Consider the following 18,629-nt stretch of genomic DNA (forward strand, 5'->3'; position numbering starts at 1 on the left):
CCCCCAAAAAAAAAAAAAAAAAAAAAAAAAAAAAAAAAAAAAAGAAGGGGTTGATGTTCGTTCTTTGGGTGTTTGGTAGACTTTCCCCATGAAGCCACCTGGAACTGTGCTATTCTTGGTTGAAGAGTTTTTGACAACAGATTTCATCTTTTTCTTAATGGTTTGTGCAGGCTTTCTGTTTCTTCTTGAATTAGTCTTGGCAAATTGTATGTTTCTAGGAATTTATCCATGTCTTCCAGGTTATCCAAGTTGTTGGCATATAATTGTTCATAATATGGCAGGTTATCCAAGTCGTTGGCATGTAATTGTTCAAAAGATCCCCTGTGATCTTTTTTATTTCTGTGTTATGCATTGCAACATTTACTCTTTAATTGCTGATTTTGTCTATTTGAGTACTCTAACGTTTTATCTAAGAGTTGGTCAATGTCATTTATCTTTTAAAAACCAATTTTTGTTTCATTTTTTTTTCTATTTGTTTTTCTTTTTTTTTTTTTTTTTTGACGGGGTGTTTTTCTATCGCCCAGGCTGGAGTGCAGTGGCGCAATCTCGGCTCACTGCAAGCTCCGCCTCCCGGGTTCACGCCATTCTCCTGCCTCAGCCTCCCGAGTAGCTGGGACTACAGGCGCCCGCCACTGCGCCCGGCTCATTTTTTCTATTTTTAGTAGAGACGGGTTTCACCATGGTCTCGATCTCCTGACCTTGTGATCCGCCCGTCTCGGCCTCCCAAAGTGCTGGGATTATAGGCGTGAGCCACCGCGCCCGGCCTTCTATTTGTTTTTCTACTCCCTACTTTGTTTACTTTTGCTGTAGTCAGTATTATTTCCTTTTCTTTTTTTTTTTTTTTTTGGCTGACTTTGTGTTTATTTTAGTTCGTTGAGTTGTAAAGTTGCATTGATTTATACAGCTCTTTCTTTTTAAAAAATGTTGGTGTTCAGTGCTATAAACTCTTAATAATGTTTACGCAGCATTCCATAAATTCTGATGATTTTATTTTGCATTTTTGTATATATCAAGCTATTTTAAAAATATCCTGTTGATGTTCTCTTTTACTCTATGATTGTTCAAGAGAGTGTCATTTGGTTTCCATATATTTGCGAATTTTCCTGTTTGCTATTTTTGATTTATTGTTTTATTACATTGTGCTCTCAGAAGACACTTGGTATTATTTTAATATTCTCATATTTGTTAAGACTTGTTTCGTCACCTGACGTGAGACCGAATATCCAACTGAGGCGTGAGTGTTTCCTGGTGCCTGAGGACTCTCTGGGACCCGGATTTCCACATGAGGCCTGATGTCAGGACTTCTGAGGCCTAGGTGCTCCTGGTGAGCATTAGGCCCCAAGTGGACACCCTGGCTCCAGGTAGATATATGGCCTCAGGTGGCCGTCAGGTCCCAGCTGGGTACACACTGGACTTGAGGTTTACATCAGGGACCGGGTTTACACCTGGGCCCCAGTGGGACAGAATGTCACAGATGGCCTTCAGGCCCAAGGAGGATACCAAGACTTCAGGCAGATACCCAGGCCTCAGGTGAAAATCAGGCCCTTGTTGGATATTTAGTCTTCAAGGGACATAATAATGCCCCCGGCAGACCGCAGGCTTTAGATGGATACCAGGCTCCAGGTGGACATTAGGTCCCTGGGTGTCAACTTGGGACCGGATATCTAACTGAGGCCTGAGTGTTTCCTGGTGCCTGAGGACTTCCTGGGACCCGGATTTCCAATGGGGCCTGATGTCTGGACTTCTGAGGCCTAGATGTTTACTTGGGACCCAGATGTGCACCTGGGGCTTGATATTCACCAGGGGTTTAGGTATCCATATGGGGCTGGGTGTCCATCCAGGGCCTGATGTCCAGTTACAGTCACGTGTCCACCTGAAGCCTCATGTTTACCTGGGGTCAGGGTGTTCATCAGCAGCCTGGTTTTGACCTGGGAACTGGGCATTTCCTGACGTCCACCTAGAGTGTAGTATCCACTTGAGGCCTGATGAAAACCTGGAGCCTGATGGAATCCTGGGGCCTGGTAGTTAGCTAGGGCCTGGGTATCCAACTGGGGCATTGATCTTCAGCTGGGGCTGGAGTTCTCCTAGGGCCTGGTGTGCACCTGAGTCCTTTGTGTCAGCCTGGGACTGGATATTCACCTGGGGTCTCAGTGTCCACCAGGGCCTGATGACTTCCTGCGGCCTAGTTGTTTACATGGGACCTAATGACCTGACATATGGGGCCTGGGTGTTTACCTGGGGCCTGGGTATCCAGCCTGAGGCCTGATGTTCACCAGCGGCCTAGGTGTCTACCTGGGTGCCTGGGGTGCACTGGTTCCTGCTGTCTACCTGGGGCCTGGGTGTTTCCCTGGACCTGGGTATCAGCTGGGAGCCTGGTACCACCTGCAGCCTGGTGTCCACCTGGAGTCTTATCAGGCTGCCTGGTCTCTGGTGTCCACCTGGGGACTGGGTGTCTACTTGAGACCTGGTGTCTGCCTGGGGCACAGTGTTCACCCAGTGGCTACTGTCTACCTAGGACCTGACGTCTACCTTGAGACTGGGTGTTCACCTGATACTCACCTAGGGGCTGATGTCCACCTGGAGCCTGGTGTCCATCTGAGGCCTGATGTCCATTTGTATCTTGGTGTCCTCCTGGGGCCTGGTGTCTGCCTGGGGCTTGGTGCCCTCCTGGAGACTGGATTTTCACCTCGGGCCTGTTGTTCACCCGGGTCCTAGACATCCACGTGGGATCTGGTGTGCACCTGGGGTCTATGTCTACCTTGTGCCTGTTGTTCTTCTGGGGCCTGGTGTTTACCTGGGCCCTGGATGTCAATCTGGTACCTGCTATCCAGCTGGGGCCCACCTAGCCCCCTGGGGCTTGGTTGTCACTGGAGGTCTGGTGTCCTCCTTGGATCTGATTTCAGCCTGGGGCCTAGTGTTTATTTGAATTTTCGTATCCTCATAGGGCCTGGTGTCCTTCTAGGGTCTGGGTGTCCATATGGGGCCTGATGTTCACCAGGGTCTTATGTATCCACCTAGGTGCCTTGTGTCCACCTGGATCCTGCTGTCCACCTAGGGCCTGCTCTTCACCTGGGGCCTGGAATTCTTGGCCTGCTGTTCGCCTGAGGCCTGGGTGTCAACCTGGGTCTGAATGTCCACCTGGGGCCTCATGACTTCCTGGGGCCTGGATGTCCACATGGGGTCTAATGCCTGGACGTCTGGGGTTTTGGTTTCCATTTGGGGCCTGGGTATTCACCTGGGGCCTCATGTTCACCTGAGGCCTGATGTTCACTGGGGGCCTGATGTTCACTGGAGGCCTGGAGTTCATCTGTGGCCCAGTGTCCACCTGGAGCCTGGGTGTCAACCTGGGGCCTGGTGTCCACCTGGAGCCTGGTGAACATTGAACATCAAACACCAGCTCGACACTATGTCTTAGGCGTATGCCAGTTCCCAGGTGGACTCCAGTTTCCAAATGGACATCAGGCACCAGGTGGACATCAGGTTTCCAGTTGAAAAATTGGTTCCAGGTGGCTGTCTGCTTTGGTTTTACCAGACTCTGAGCTTCATCACTGTAGCCAAGAGAGTCTGGTAGACCCCACCTCAATTTTTTCTTCCTGTGTCATGTCTTGGAATCTCTGTCAAGGTAGGAAGCTGAAACATTCGAAAGGTTTGCTTTCCATTTTTTTTTTTTTTTTTTTTTTTTTGAGACGGAGTCTCGCTCTGTCGCCCAGGCTGGAGTGCAGTGGCCAGATCTCAGCTCACTGCAAGCTCCGCCTCCCGGGTGCACGCCATTCTCCTGCCTCAGCCTCCCGAGTAGCTGGGACTACAGGCGCCCGCCACCTCGCCCCGCTAGTTTTTTTTTTTTTTTGTATTTTTTTTTTAGTAGAGACGGGGTTTCACTGTGTTAGCCAGGATGGTCTCGATCTCCTGACCTTGTGATCCACCCGTCTTGGCCTCCCAAAGTGCTGGGATTACAGGCTTGAGCCACCGCGCCCGGCCTGCTTTCCATTTTTGTGTGTGTTTTTCAAAGATCATTATCTTCTTTGCCTACTGTCCATTGTCTGTAACATTGTTTAATGTATTTTGCGTGTTTTGTTTTTAGTTATTTTAACTAAGAAGAAAAAGCAGTGTCTGTTGTACTCTCTTGGCTAGAGGCAGACTACAGTAGCATTTCAGCACGTGCCACAGACTGGCTAAAATGCTTTCCATCCCCCTTTGCTCAACTGCTTCCTTTTCAATCTTCATTCCTCAGTGTAGCCATACATTCCTCAGGAGAATTTTCCGTGGGCCTAGTATAGATCTCATTCTTAGCAATCTGTTTCCTTATAGTATCTATCTGAATTTATAATTGTCACTTGTCTGGGGCTTTGTTTTTCAGTATATTTTAAGCTAAACAAGAGCAGAGGTTTTTTTCTGTTTAATCTGCAGAGCTTTAGTATAATGCCTTCCACATGGTAGGCAATCAATATATATTCAGTGTATGAATTAGTGATTGTTAAAATATGCAGTCCTTTATATCCCAAAGTACTAATATACTTTATTTCTGTCTCCTCCTTGAGACGGATTCAGTTTGCCTATCCAAATTCTTGGACGCAATTCCTTCTTGTGAAACAGCAAGGGAACTGAAAAAATATCACTGTGAACAACATACAGCAAAAATAAAACAAATGAAAAATAAGTTTTGTGTACTACAAAAAGGAACTATCAGAAGCCAAACAAATAAAATAGCAGTTAGAGAACCAAAAAGTTAAATGGGAACAAGAGCTCTGCAGTGTGAGGTACGACATCCTAGTTTTAAATAAATCTTTCAACTATTTATACTAAAAGTATGTAGGATACGTTATGTAATAGCTGACTTACCTTCTGAGGTTTAGCTGGAGAAAAAAAATCTCTGTTTTGCAGAGTGTCAGATTCTTTTAAATAATACAAGTTCTTAACTGTGAATACTTCTACTGATAAGTAAATGCATATTTAAATCACAATTTTTATGTCTAATTTTTTTTTAATTATACACTTTTAATCTTTTTTTCCTTTTTTTTTTTTTTTTTTTAGAGGAAATCTCGCTCTGTTGCCCAGGCTAGAGTGTAGTGGCACCATCTCAGCTCACTGCGAGCTCCACCTCCTGGGTTCACACCATTCTCCTGCCTCAGCCTCCCAAGTAGCTGGGACTATAGGCACCCACCACCACGCCTGGCTATCTTGTGTTTTCAGTAGAGACAGGGTTTCACCATGTTAGCCAGGACTGTCTTGATCTCCTGACCTCGTGATCCACCCACCTCGGCCTCCCAAAGTGCTGGGATTGGCCGGGCGCGGTGGCTCAAGCCTGTAATCCCAGCACTTTGGGAGGCCGAGACGGGCGGATCACGAGGTCAGGCGATCGAGACCATCCTGGCTAACACGATGAAACCCCGTCTCTACTAAAAAGATACAAAAAACTAGCCGGGCGTGGTGGCGGGCGCCTGTAGTCCCAGCTACTCCGGAGGCTGAGGCAGGAGAATGGCGTGAACCCGGGAGGCGGAGCTTCCAGTGAGCCGAGATCGGGCCACTGCAATCCAGCCTGGGCGACAGAGCGAGACTCCGTCTCAAAAAAAAAAAAAAAAAAAAAAAAAAAAAAAAAAAAAAACTGCTGGGATTACAGGTGTGAGCCACCGCACCCAGTCTGCACTTTTAATCTTAATATGCATGGAATATAAAGAAAACATAGAGTAATGTATGATTAGTTTATTCAACATATCTTGCTCTTCTACATAAATAAAATTAATTCAGAGTTCTATGTTAAAAATACATATTATTTTCATTGTTTAATTTTTTTTTTTTTTTTTTTTTTGAAACAGAGTCTCGCTCTGTCGCCCAGGCTGGAGTGCAGTGGCGCGATCTCGGCTCACTGCAAGCTCCGCCTCCCGGGTTCATGCCATTCTCCTGCCTCAGCCTCCCGAGTAGCTGGGACTACAGGCGCCCACAACCGCGCCCGGCTAATTTTTTGTATTTTTAGTAGAGACGGGGTTTCACCGTGGTCTCGATCTCCTGACCTTGTGATCCGCCCGCCTCGGCCTCCCAAAGTGCTGGGATTACAGGCGTGAGCCACCGCGCCCGGCTCATTGTTTAATTATTATATTCTGTCTTGTTCTAAAAGATATTTAAGATTTGTTGATAAAATATATAATAAACAACAACATAACATTTAAAGTATTACTCGAAAAAGAAACAAAAGGTATATGAGATAACAGATATTAGACTCTTTATCCTAGTCTCAGATTTTAATATTAAAATTATTTTTAGGGTTACTTGCCACATTTATGTCTAATGAATCTGTAAACTTGTTTATAGAAAGTAATGTCATTTTAATCAGTTAACTCTAAATGATCTGTCCTCATTAAGGAGTAATTTTGACTGTGTGTATGTGTGTTTTTTTTTTTTCTTTTTTTTTTTTTTTGAGGCAAAGTTTTGCTCTTGTTGCCTAGTCTGGAGTGCAAAGGCATGATCTCAGCTCACTGCAACCTCTGCCCCACGGGTTCAAGCAATTCTCCTGCCTCAGCCTCCCAAGTAGCTGAGATTGCAGGTGTGCACCACCATGCCTGACTATTTTTTTGTATTTTTAGTAGAGATGGGGTTTTTCCATGTTGGCCAGGTTGGTTTCTAACTCCTGACCTCAGGTGATCCGCCTTCCTTGGCCTCCCAACATGCTGGGATTACAGGCATGAGCCACCACACCTGGCTGATTATTTGATATTTTTAAAAAATAATTTTTAACTTATAAATTTACTGAATAGCTTCTAATATTCTTTTCCATAACTGTTGTTGAAGTTGCTAGTAACAGAACCTTTCTAAGTAGAAGATGTTCTTTTCTCGGTATTTTTCAAGTATATATGTCACTTGGAAGAGATTAGAGTAATAAATACCTGAGAACTAGAAAGGAAAAAAATTTTAAGAATATAGGAATTTTATTAGAATAACAAATCAATATAGGAAGAAGTAGATCTCAAAGTGAATTGTATTTTCCAACGAAATGAATTTTAAGATAGGAATATTTAATGGCAGATTGACTTTAAACCAAGAAGAAGAGAGGAGAAGAAATGCCGATACATTAAATGAAAAAATTAGGGAAGAATTATAAAGAATCGAAGAGCAACATAGGAAAGAGAAGAGAAACAGCAACTTGAATGGACTCTCAGAATACAAGATATGGAATTGAAGACTGTAAGAAGCAATTCAAATCAGGTAAATCGATCTCTCGTAAAAATTTTACATTTCTAACTTTATTTCATCAAGATTACTTTTTTTTCACTTCTTTTTAAAATTGCACTTTAAGTTCTGGGGTAGCTGTGCAGCATGTGCAGGTTTGTTACATAGGTATACATGTGCCATGGTGGTTTGCTGCACCCATCAACCAGTCATCTACATTAGGTATGACTCCTAATGCTATCCCTCCCCTAGCCCCCTCAACCCCACAACAGGCCCCGCTGTGTGATGTTCCCCGCCCTGTGTCCATGTGTTCTCACTGTCAACTCCCACTTATGAGTGAAAACATGCGGTGTTTGGTTTTCTGTTCCTGTGTTAGTTTACTGAGAATGGTGGTTTCCAGCTTCATCCATGTCCCTGCAAAGGACATGAACTCATCCTTTTTTTATGGCTGCATAGTATTCCATGGTATATATGTGCCACATTTACTTTAGCCAGTGTATCATTGATGGGCATTTGGGTTCCAAGTCTTTTCTACTATGAACAGTGCCACAATAAACATACGTGTGCATGTGTCTTTGTTTTATTTATTTATTTATTTTTGAGACAGAGCCTCACTCTGTCGCCCAGGCTGGAGTGCAATGGCATGATCTCGGCTCACTGCAAGCTCCGCCTCCCGGGTTCACGCCATTCTCCTGCCTCAGCCTCCCGAGTAGCTGGGACTACAGGCGCCCGCCACCACACCCAGCTAATTTTTTTGTATTTTTAGTAGGGAGGGAGTTTCACCGTGTTAGCCAGGATGGTCTCGATTTCCTGACCTTGTAGTTCGCCCAAAGTGCGGGTATTACAGGTGTGAGCCACCGCGCCCGGCCGTGCATGTGTCTTTATAGTAGCGTTATTTATAATCCTCTGGGTATATACCCAGTAATGGGATTGCTGGGTCAAATGCTTTTTCTGGTTCTAGATCCTTAAAGAATCACCTCACTGTCTTCCACAATGGTTGAACTAATTTACACTCCCACCAACAATGTAAAAACGTTCCTATTTCTCCACATCCTCTCCAGCATCTGTTGTTTCCTGACTTTTTAATGATCACCATTCTAACTGGCGTGAGATGGTATCTCATTGTGGTTTTGATTTGCATTTCTCTAATGACCAGTGATGATGAGCACTTTTTCATACGTTTGTTGGCTGCATAAATGTCTTCTTTTGAGAAGTGTCTGTTCATATCCTTTGTCTACTTTTTGATGGGGTTGTTTTTTCTCATGAATTTGTTTAAGTTCTTTGTAGATTCTGGATATTAGCCCTTTGTCAGATGGATAGATTGCAGAAATGCTCTCCCGTTCTGTAGGTTGCCTGTTCACTCTGATGATAGTTTCTTTAGCTGTGCAGAAGCTCTTTAGTTTATTGAGATCTCATTTGCCTATTTTGGCTTTTGTTGCCATTGCTTTTGGTGTTTTAGTCATGAAGTTTTTGCCCATGCCTATGTCCTGAATGGTGTTATCTAGGTTTTCTTTTAGGGATTTTATGGTTTTAGGTCTTACGTTTAAGTCTTTAATCCATCTTGAGTTAATTTTTGTATAAGGTGTAAGGAAGGGATCTAGTTTAAGTTCTCTGCATATGGCTAGCCAGTTTGCCCAACCCCGTTTATTAAATAGGGAATCCTTTCCCCATTGCTTGTTTTTGTCAGGTTTGTCAAAGATCAGGTGGTTGTAGATGTGTGGTGTTATTTCTGAGGTCTCTGTTCTGTTCCATTTGTCTATATCTCTGTTTTGGTACCAGTACCATCTTGTTTTTGTTACTAATATTACTTTTAACTTTCTAATTAAAAGTGATTAATTTACTTTAAATTTACTAATATTACTTTTAATATCCCTTTGATTTTGTATGTATTATTCAGGTCTAAATCAAACAAAAAATGTTGTCTTAAAATTAACTGTTACATTTTTAGCTACTGTTATTTATTATAAATTATAGTATCCAAGCAGCATCTTATTTCAATACAAAGAGCTTTTGAAAACAACAAGAATCCCTACCATATGCTTAGTGATAATTCATTGGTAAGTATTTTTTTCCTAGCAACATAGTTTAGTGTATTTTTCCTAGTTAACATTTAATACTGACTCAAACATTATCAAGAGGAAACAAAAGTTATTGCCATAGTAAATAAGCTCATGTTTTTCTAAGTAGGGTTCTCTAAATTTTATCTTTTTTATCACTTTTGTTTTGAAATAAGAGACTTCTTTTATATGTATATATTTATCTAGTAGAATTAACTGGGTTTGGTGGAGAAGTACTGGATGTAGACTCAGAAGACCTGGAGAAAATCCTACAACTTGTTTATATTTTTAATCTTTTCCTTTCAGAATTATGATAACTAAAAGTGCTTGTTACAGTGACCCAACTTATCAAACATTCATAAATATAATTCTTAAAATTAACCCTTTTTTTTTAAAATAGAATATCTATAGAATATTCTCAGGAAAAGGAACTGAAAGAGCTTCAGGAAATTTTATCTGTCTAAATATATGCAGCACTAAGGCTCTTAGTACGGGGTCTTGTATAGGTTAGACATCAGAGTGTAAACCCAATTTGCGTATGTAGCCAAATTGATTAGTCTTTTGTTTTATGCTTTTGAGTTTGTTGTAATTCAGGGAAAATGTTTTTCAATTCTGAGGCTCTTAAAAATTCTCTAGTCGTTTATTTTTACTTTTATGAATTCACTGTCTTCAAATAAATGTTTAAACTTTGGGGAATTTATGCTCTGTAGCATTTGATGTTTTGATTCAATGGTTCTTCAGCTGATACCTACATATGGAAACCCTTTCATTGTATAAATATACAAGTTATTTTTTAATTTCAGAGGAACTATGATATGTCATTTTTTGAGTACTAGCTAAAAGTTTATTTTGTTTTATTTAGGTTTTTTATACTTACGAAAATGAAAATGATCTTACATGAAAACTGCATGTTGGAAAAGGAAATTGCTAGCTAAAACTGGAAACAGACACACTAAAACATCAACAGGAGGAGAAGGAAAATAAATACTCTGAGGACATTAATATTTTAAAAGAAAAGAATGCCTAACTTCAAATGATCCTAAAATTGAAAAAACATGAACAAAAAGGGCATCTCAGTATAGTGGGCAGCTTAAAGTTCTGACAGCTGAGAACACAATGCTCACTTCTAAATTGAGGGAAAAACAAGACAAAGAAATGCTGGAGACAGAAATTGAATCATACCATCCTAGACTGGCTTCTGCTATACAAGACCATGACCCAAGTATGACATCAAAAAAACCAGCTGGACGCGGTGGCTCATGCCTATAATCCCAGCACTTTGGGAGGCCGAGGCGGGTGGATCACCTGAGGTCAGGAGTTCGAGACCAGCCTGACCAACATGGTGAAACTCTGTCTCTACTAAAAATATAAAAATTAGCTGGGTGTGGTGGCGCGTGCCCGTAGTCCCAGCTACTCAGGAGGCTGAGGCAGGAGAATCGCTTGAACCTGGGAGGTGGAGCTTGCAGTGAGCTGAGATTGTGCCACTGTGCTCCAGCCTGGGTGACAGAGTCAGATGCTGTCTCCCCTCAAAACAAACAAACAAACAAACAAACAAAAACTAAGAACTTGCTTTCCAGAGTGCAGGAGATGCTCATGTGCAAGAAAAAATGAATGCTGATATGAATAATATAATATATAACAATTAGAAGCTTCATCAGCCACTTTCTGAAGCTCAAAGGAATTCCAAAAGCCTAAAACTTAATCTCAATTATGCAGGAGATGCTCTAAGAGAAAATACATTGATTTTAAAAGATGCACAAAGAGACCTAAGTGGAATACAGTGTCAAATGCAGCTTCGACAGCAATTAGTTCATGCGCATAAGAAAGCTGATAACATAACAAAAGCAAGATAATAATTAATATTCGGTTTCTTGAAAGGAAAAAGCAACATTATCTCCTAAAAGAGAAAAATGAGGAAGTATTTAATGACTGTAACCATTTAAAAGAAGGTATATATCGATATGAAAAAGAGAAAGCAGAAAGAGAAGTATCAAAAAATATAAATATTTTTCAACCTTTCTGAAAGAAAATTTAAAGTCATGTTTGGCCTTGGCTAAATGCTGAATCTAGTTGAATACATATATAGATGATAAATGTATTTACTGTATCAGCTTAGAAACATGCCTCATTTCCACCAAATGAAAGTTAAAGCCGAGAGATGTTTTACTTTGAGTACAGACATTGTGTCGCTGATGAAATTTTAAGAGTTTAAAGATTTTTTAATAGATTAACATTAATGACATTGGCTTATACTGCTGAAATAAAGGTTTTAATGTCTCTTTGTGGCTGTATTGTATGACCACAGTGAAGCAGATAAATGGGAATGCCCATATCAGGAATGCGTATTTTGAAATTGAGATTCAATTCAGCAATTTACTTTGACAGTTAGTTCTAAATTTTCCAGAGGAACTGAAGTGTATTTGAAGTAGATTTTGAAGTGTACATTTCTGCATCTTGTAATAATACTTTTTTTCAGTAACTTTTTATATATTTTAGTTGGTAGAATTTTATTTTCATTTATGTCAATTTGACTTAAATCTGAACATATTTGAATCTCAAATTATGTATTGTTATGACCACTCAATTTTTAAAGGCATCTGCATTTTATTAAATAATAGCTTAGGACAAATATAGTAAATTTTAGTAATATCAAAATTTGATTTAATCATCCCACTGGTATTTATAATTTACTTTGAATATTGTTACAAATAATTTGCTCATAATTTCTATTTCAAGGCTCAAAGACTATCATGTGGATAGAACTTTGTCCCAGAGAAAGATCATTGTAGCTATCTGTGATTTATTAACTTTGCATTGGATCCCCATTTTTCAATTCACGGGGTGTGGCAGGGTTCATGTATAGCACAAAAGAAGTGAGTAGAGGAGAGAAACATAGCAGCTGAGGCCAGGAGGGATATGGAGACCAGGTTACCTGGGGCCTCTAAAGCCTTTGAAACAAAAATACTTGTATTTGGAGATAGAAATCTATTGGAAACATTTCAGCAGGTGATTGAATATGTGAGGAACTGGGATGTTGATTTGTGTTGCTAATAAAAAAGAAGGAAAGCATTCATTCCACTGTGTAGAATTTACCCCCACTAGTCCCGCCCACATATTTTTTTGAGACTTCAGTAGGTTGTGAAGCATTGCAGATTCGTTAGGGGACAAATGACTAGTGGGATGAATCTGGTGTCTAGTAAGAGAGGACCAGTCTGGCAGGAAGATAACACCTTCTTGTGTCCTTAAGTGGATTCAGTAATAAGCATGAATGTGTACACATAAAGAAAATAAGGTGAATTAATATATTTGGGGATATTTTTGAAAGTAAATAATGTTAATTTGGTAAGATGATTTACAAAATCAATAACAAACATGTCAGGTCATTGTGAGACAACTTAAAAAGATTGGCTGATCTCAATAAACTGTGTGTCTGAAGCTTCACTAGAGGTTACATCACAGTATCACATTAATCTCAAAGATGAAATACCAGATTTAATGAAGAAATTATTTCAAATCAAAAGTCAAGTAAGTATTAAATGTAACATGCCAACAGTGAATCTATAGCTGGTTAAATAATATAAATTGTTTTATGATACTAATTTCCTTGGAAGACTTATTTTATATGTTGATTATAATTAGTTTTATTATGATTTTATTATCTTTATAATATGCTTATTTTTAAAACTGTGACTGTCATTCTGCAATGTTTTTCTTATAATTACGTTTTTTTCTCATAATAATACTGTTAAGAATTATGCATCATTTATCCCACAGGTTGAGAGACTATTCTTCGGATAAACAGTATTTTTCAGTGGTTTATGTTGCCATGGTGAGGCAAGCCATATTTAATCAGAGAAGAATGTTTAATGGAATATTCCAGAAAATTATCTTATTTCTTAGCTCTACTTTTGTGAATGGATGCCAAGGACATTATACTATTCAACAAAATGCAAATGTTTTGGTTCATATACACAGTATTTGAATAGCTGGGCAATCCTTTCATTTTCAAGAAATATGTTGTGTAAACATATAAATATTTAGATCATGTACAGTATGCATATTCAAATTAGAAAATAAAGGAAATTATCTTGATACTGCCATTGGATGTTTAAAAAAGAACTTTACTGGGATAAAATTCACATATCATACAGTTCACCCATTTAAATTGTGCAACTCAGGGTCTCTTAATATATTCACAGAGTTGTATAACCATCACCACAACCAATTTCCGAACATTTTCATCACCCTAAAGAGAAACTTCACATCAGTTAGTCCACCACCACCCACTTCCATGTTTCTTCACCTTCCCCAGACCTAGGCAACCATCATAGATTTGCCTGTTCTGAACATTTCATATAAATGGAGTCATTGTAGTGTTTTATGAGTGGCTTCTCTCACTTAGCGTAATGATTTTAAGGTTCATCTATTTTGTAGTACATATCAGTACTTCATTTTTATTTATTGTCAAATAATATTCTATTGCATGGCTACAGCAGCTATTCATTCATGGATAGATCTTTAGGTTGTTTCTACTTTTGGCTATTATGAATAATGCTACTATGAGCATTCATTTACAAGTTATTGTGTGGACCCATGTTTTTATTTCTCTGCCACTGGATTTTATATTTAGTTAATTGGGCTGACTTCTTTATCTCTCTGCCTTCCTCGTGTTGTTCTTGCATTTTCAGTTTTTGTTTATCCTCATTCATTCAGACTTGGTGTGCACATTTTCCATTTTCATGAAGCTTTCTTTGACTGTTGTGACTCTCACTGATTTTTTTTCTTTTTTTGAGACGGAGTCTTGCTCTGTTGGCCAGGCTGGAGTGCAGTGGCACGATCTCAGCTCACTGCAAGCTCGCCCCCAGGTTCACGCCATTCTCCTGCCTCAGCCTCCCAAGTAGCTGGGACTACAGGTACCTGACACCACGCCCAGCTAATTTTTTTCATTTTTAGTAGAGACGGGGTTTCACCGTGTTAGCCAGGATGGTCTCGATCTCCTGACCTCGTGATCTGCCTGCCTCGGCCTCCCAAAATGCTGGGATTACAGGCGTGAGCCACCGTGGCCAGCCAACTCTCATTGATCTTATGCTTCAGAATGAGTTTTCTAGTCTGCAGAAGAATTCAATCTTCAATTTTACATTGCTTTATTTTTTCATGAGACATAATCTGGCCTTATTACAAATTTGCCTAAGCAGGGAATAATATCTGACATACATGCTACCTGTTATTGTATAAATTGAAAATATTCTGTCTTACCAGTTGTTACAATTAAATATACTAATTTTTTCAGACATGACATAAAATTTTATTCAAAATATATTTTAATCAATAAATATAAAACAGAAACCACTCTAATAGAGAAAAATTGTTCTAATCAATACTGATACTCTGTCTGGCTATTGAGAAAAATTATGTCTGCATTTAAAACGTTTCAGTGTTTGAAGTGTCAGATTTTAGAATAGGGATTTTCAGCCCACAGTACAGGTTCTCTTCAGTTTACAGTGGCGTTACATCTTTTTTTTCTTTTTCTTTTTTTTTTTTTTTTTTTTTTTGAGACGGAGTCTCGCTCTGTGGCCCAGGCTGGAGTGCAGTGGCGTGATCTCGGCTCGCTGCAAGCTCCGCCTCCCGAGTTCACACCATACTCCTGCCTCAGCCTCCTGAGTTGCTGGGACTATAGGTGCCTGCCACCACGCCTGGCTAATTTTTTGTATTTTTAGTAGGGAGGGGGTTTCACCATGTTAGCCAGGATTGTCTCGCTCTCCTGACCCTGTGATCTGCCTGCCTTGGCCTCCCAAAATGTTGGGATTACAGGCGTGAGCCACTGCGCCTGGCCTGAAATCCTCCTAAAAAATATGTACTTTTTAAGAACAATTTGAAAACTATAATTGCATACACTAGGCATGCTCTCACACATCTTTGTTAAAGCACTGTTTAATGGGAAATTTTATTTATTCTTATAGAAACTTTTTCTTTTTAAATGCAAGTCCTTTTCTAATTACCTAGGAAAAAATAAAATACTAACCATTTTGCTTTCGCAGTCTTCCTAAGCTAGCATGGAAATGCTGGGTGGGCAAACACAGAAAAGCCTGGAGTGGCCTGATTCCCCACCTCAGCATGGTTTATATACTGAGGTTATGCAAATGAGGTTCCTAGAGTACGTGTTCTAATTGGATGAGAGAAAAACCTCTAGGCCTACTCCGATTGGACTTTATCATGTTCTGATTGGATGAGAGTAAGTATTAGAACAACCAATCAGAGCATGAAAATAAAGTCCAATCAGCATAAGCCTAGAAGTTCATCTTATCCGATCAGAACATGTAGTCCAGGAAACCCCACCGCCTAACCTCAGTATGTAAAGCATGCTGAGGTCGGAACACTACAGGCTTTTTTTTTTTTTTTTTTTTTGAGACTAAGTCTTGCTCTGTCGCCCAGGCTGGAGTGCAGTGGGGCGATCTGGGCTCACTGCAAGCTCCACCTCCCGGGTTCACGCCATTCTCCTGCCTCAGCCTCCTGAGTAGCTGGGACTATAAGTGCCCGCCACCACGCCTGGCAAATTTTTTGTGTTTTTAGTAGAAAAGGGGTTTCACTGTGTTAAGCAGGATGGTCTAGATCTCCTGACCTCGTGATCTGCCAGCCTCCATCTCCCAAAGTGCTGGGATTACAGGCGTGAGCCCACCGCGCCCAGCCCTCCGGGCTTTTTTGTGTCTGCCAGCCAAGCTGTTCCGTGCTAGCTTAGGAAGCTACCTTCTGCAGGCTGGAGGCTGGAGACAGCGACACTGCAGTTCCCGTTTCGCCTTGCCTGGCTGCGGTTGGTGGTGGTGACAAAGACTGCAGTGAGGCTGGAGCTGTAGGAGCAGAGATGGTGGCGGAGACTGCACTAAGACCGGAGCGGTGGGAGTGGTAGGAGCGGAGAAAATAGTTTTGGGGTAGATAGCGGGGTAAAGCAGGTGGTGAGTGCCAAAGGGGAGAAAGAATGGCGAGCAGGAGAAGGTGTTGCTGAAAGAGGGTGGGCAAAAGATGGTGGGAAAATCAGTTTTCGGGTAGATGAAGGGGGAAAAGAGGGTGGTGGGTAGCAGGAGTAGGGAGAAGGCTTTGGGAAAAGACAGGGGAAATGTTTTTGGGTAGATGGAGGAGTAAAAGAGGGTGATGAGAGCGTGAGGGGGGAAAGAGGGTGGCCAGGTTGAGGAGGAAAAGATGGTGGGGAAAAGGGTGGTGAGCGGGATAGTAGAGAGGGCTTTGCGAAAAGATGGTGGGGAAAAATTTTGGGGGTAGATGGAGAAAGGAAAAGAGTGGCGAGAGGGAGGGGGGCGATGGCAGTCTGGAAAAGAAGGTGGGGAAATAATGGTGGGGGACGAAGGTTTTGGGCAGATCTTTTTTCGATTTTTAAATTAGATTATTTGTATTTTTGCTTTTGAGTAGTTTTGCTTTCTATATTTTGTATATTAACCGCTTGCCTGATGCATAGTTTGCAAATACTTTCTTCCATTCTCTGGATTGTTTCTTTATTCTACTGATTGCTGCTTCTCTTTTGCAGAAGCTTTTTAGTTTAATTCCACTTGTCTATTTCTGCTTTTGTTGCTTGTACTTTTGAAGTCTCTTTGATAATTCCTTGTCCTAACCAATTTCATTAAGCATTTATCCAATGTTTTCTTCTCTAGTAGTTTCATAGTTTCAGGTCCTACATTTAAATCTTTGAGTTGATTTTTGTATATAATAAGATAACGGTCTAGATTTATTCTTCTACATGTGGGTTTTGGGTTTTCCTAGCACAGTTTATTGAAGAGATTGTCCTTCCGGAAGGTGTGTTCTTGGTGCCTTTGTTAAAAATGAGTTGACTGTAAATGCGTGGATTTATTTCTGAGTTCTATATTCTGTTTCATTTGTTTATGTCTGTCATTTGTCTGTCTCTGTCTCTCCCCTGCCCCTTTTTTTGATAGTACCGTGCTGTTTTGATACTATACTATAGATTTGCAGTTACTATGGATTTGTAGTATATTTTGTAGTATATTTTGCAGTCAGGTAGTGTGATGTCTCTAGCTTTTCTTTTTATTAAAGTTTTTTTGTCTAAGGTGTTTAGCATTTCCATGTGAATTTTAGAATCTCTTTTTTTGTTTCTATTGTAGCAGGCCAAGCCGCAGACAAAACTTCTCAGACACCGAATTAAAGAAGGAAGAGGTTTTTTATTCGGCTGGGAGCATCGGCAGACTTGCGTCTTAAAAGCCGAGCTCCCCGAGAAAGGAATACTTGGCCTTTTTAAAGGCTTACAACTTTAAGGGGTCCACATGAAAGGGTCATGATAAATCGAGCAAGCATGGGAAACGTGACTGGGGGCTACATGCATCAGCTAACAAAACAAAAAGTTTTACAATGCTCTTTTCATACAGTGTCTGGAATTTACAGATAACACAAGTAGTTTAGGCCAGGGGTTGATGTTATTATTACTTTGTTTAACTCCTAGGGCCGGGTGGTGGTACCAAGGTTGTCTGGCTATTTATCTTACTTTTGTTTCTTTCTCACTTTCCTCCTGTCTTGTGAACTAGGCAAGGTGGGGGGAGGAGGGCAGCAGGAGTAGTAGTGGTCTCCTTCCTTACTATAAAGAATATCTGTAGTTTAACACAGATTGCATTGATTCTGTAGGTCACATTGAGTGATATAGATATTTTAACAATATTCTTCTAGTACATGGACATGGGATGTCTTTCCATTCACTTGTGTCTGCTTTAATATCTTTGATTTATGTTTTATAGTTTTCATTGTAGGATCTTTCACCTTTTTGGTTACGTTTATCCCTAGGCATCGTTATTTTGGTGGGGGGTTGTGGGTAGGTACTGTAATGAAATATCTTTCTTGATTTCTTATGTGTTTCACTATTGGAACATGTGTGCTACTCATTTTTGTATATTGATATTGTATCTTGCAACTTTACTAAATTTATTATTTCTAGTAGATATTTTGTGGCATCTTTAGGGTTCTCTATGTATATATGATCATGTCACCTGCAAACAGAGACAGTTTGACTTTTTTTTTTCCAATTTGGATGGCTTTTATTGCATTTTCCTGTCTAATTACTCTAGCTAGGACTTCCAGTACCATGATGAATAAAAATGGTAAAAGTAGCCACACTTGTTCAAGATCTTAGACGAAGAGCTTTTACCTTTGCCCCATTTATTACGATGTTAGCTGTGGGTTTGTTATATATGGCCTTTATGGTGCTGTGTTCCTTCTGTACTCATTTTGAGTTTTTATCATGAAGGAACGTTGAATTTTATTTTTGTCAGTATCTACTGAAATGATTATGTTTTTTCTTCTTGGTTCACTGAATGTGATAGATGACATTTATTCATTTGTGTTTATTGAACCATCCTCATATTCCTCCGATGAATCCCCCTTGATCATGGCAGATGATCTTAT

At 40.3% G+C, this 18,629-nt stretch overlaps 1 pseudogene; it reads left to right on the forward strand.

Moving 5' to 3' along the window:
• Positions 1-3,263: 3,263 nt before the first annotated feature.
• On the forward strand, positions 3,264-11,282 carry LOC112632410 (annotated as a pseudogene).
• Positions 11,283-18,629: the final 7,347 nt, after the last annotated feature.

The sequence above is a fragment of the Theropithecus gelada genome, chromosome 10, assembly GCF_003255815.1.
Source record: "Theropithecus gelada isolate Dixy chromosome 10, Tgel_1.0, whole genome shotgun sequence".
Classification (NCBI taxonomy): domain Eukaryota; kingdom Metazoa; phylum Chordata; class Mammalia; order Primates; family Cercopithecidae; genus Theropithecus; species Theropithecus gelada.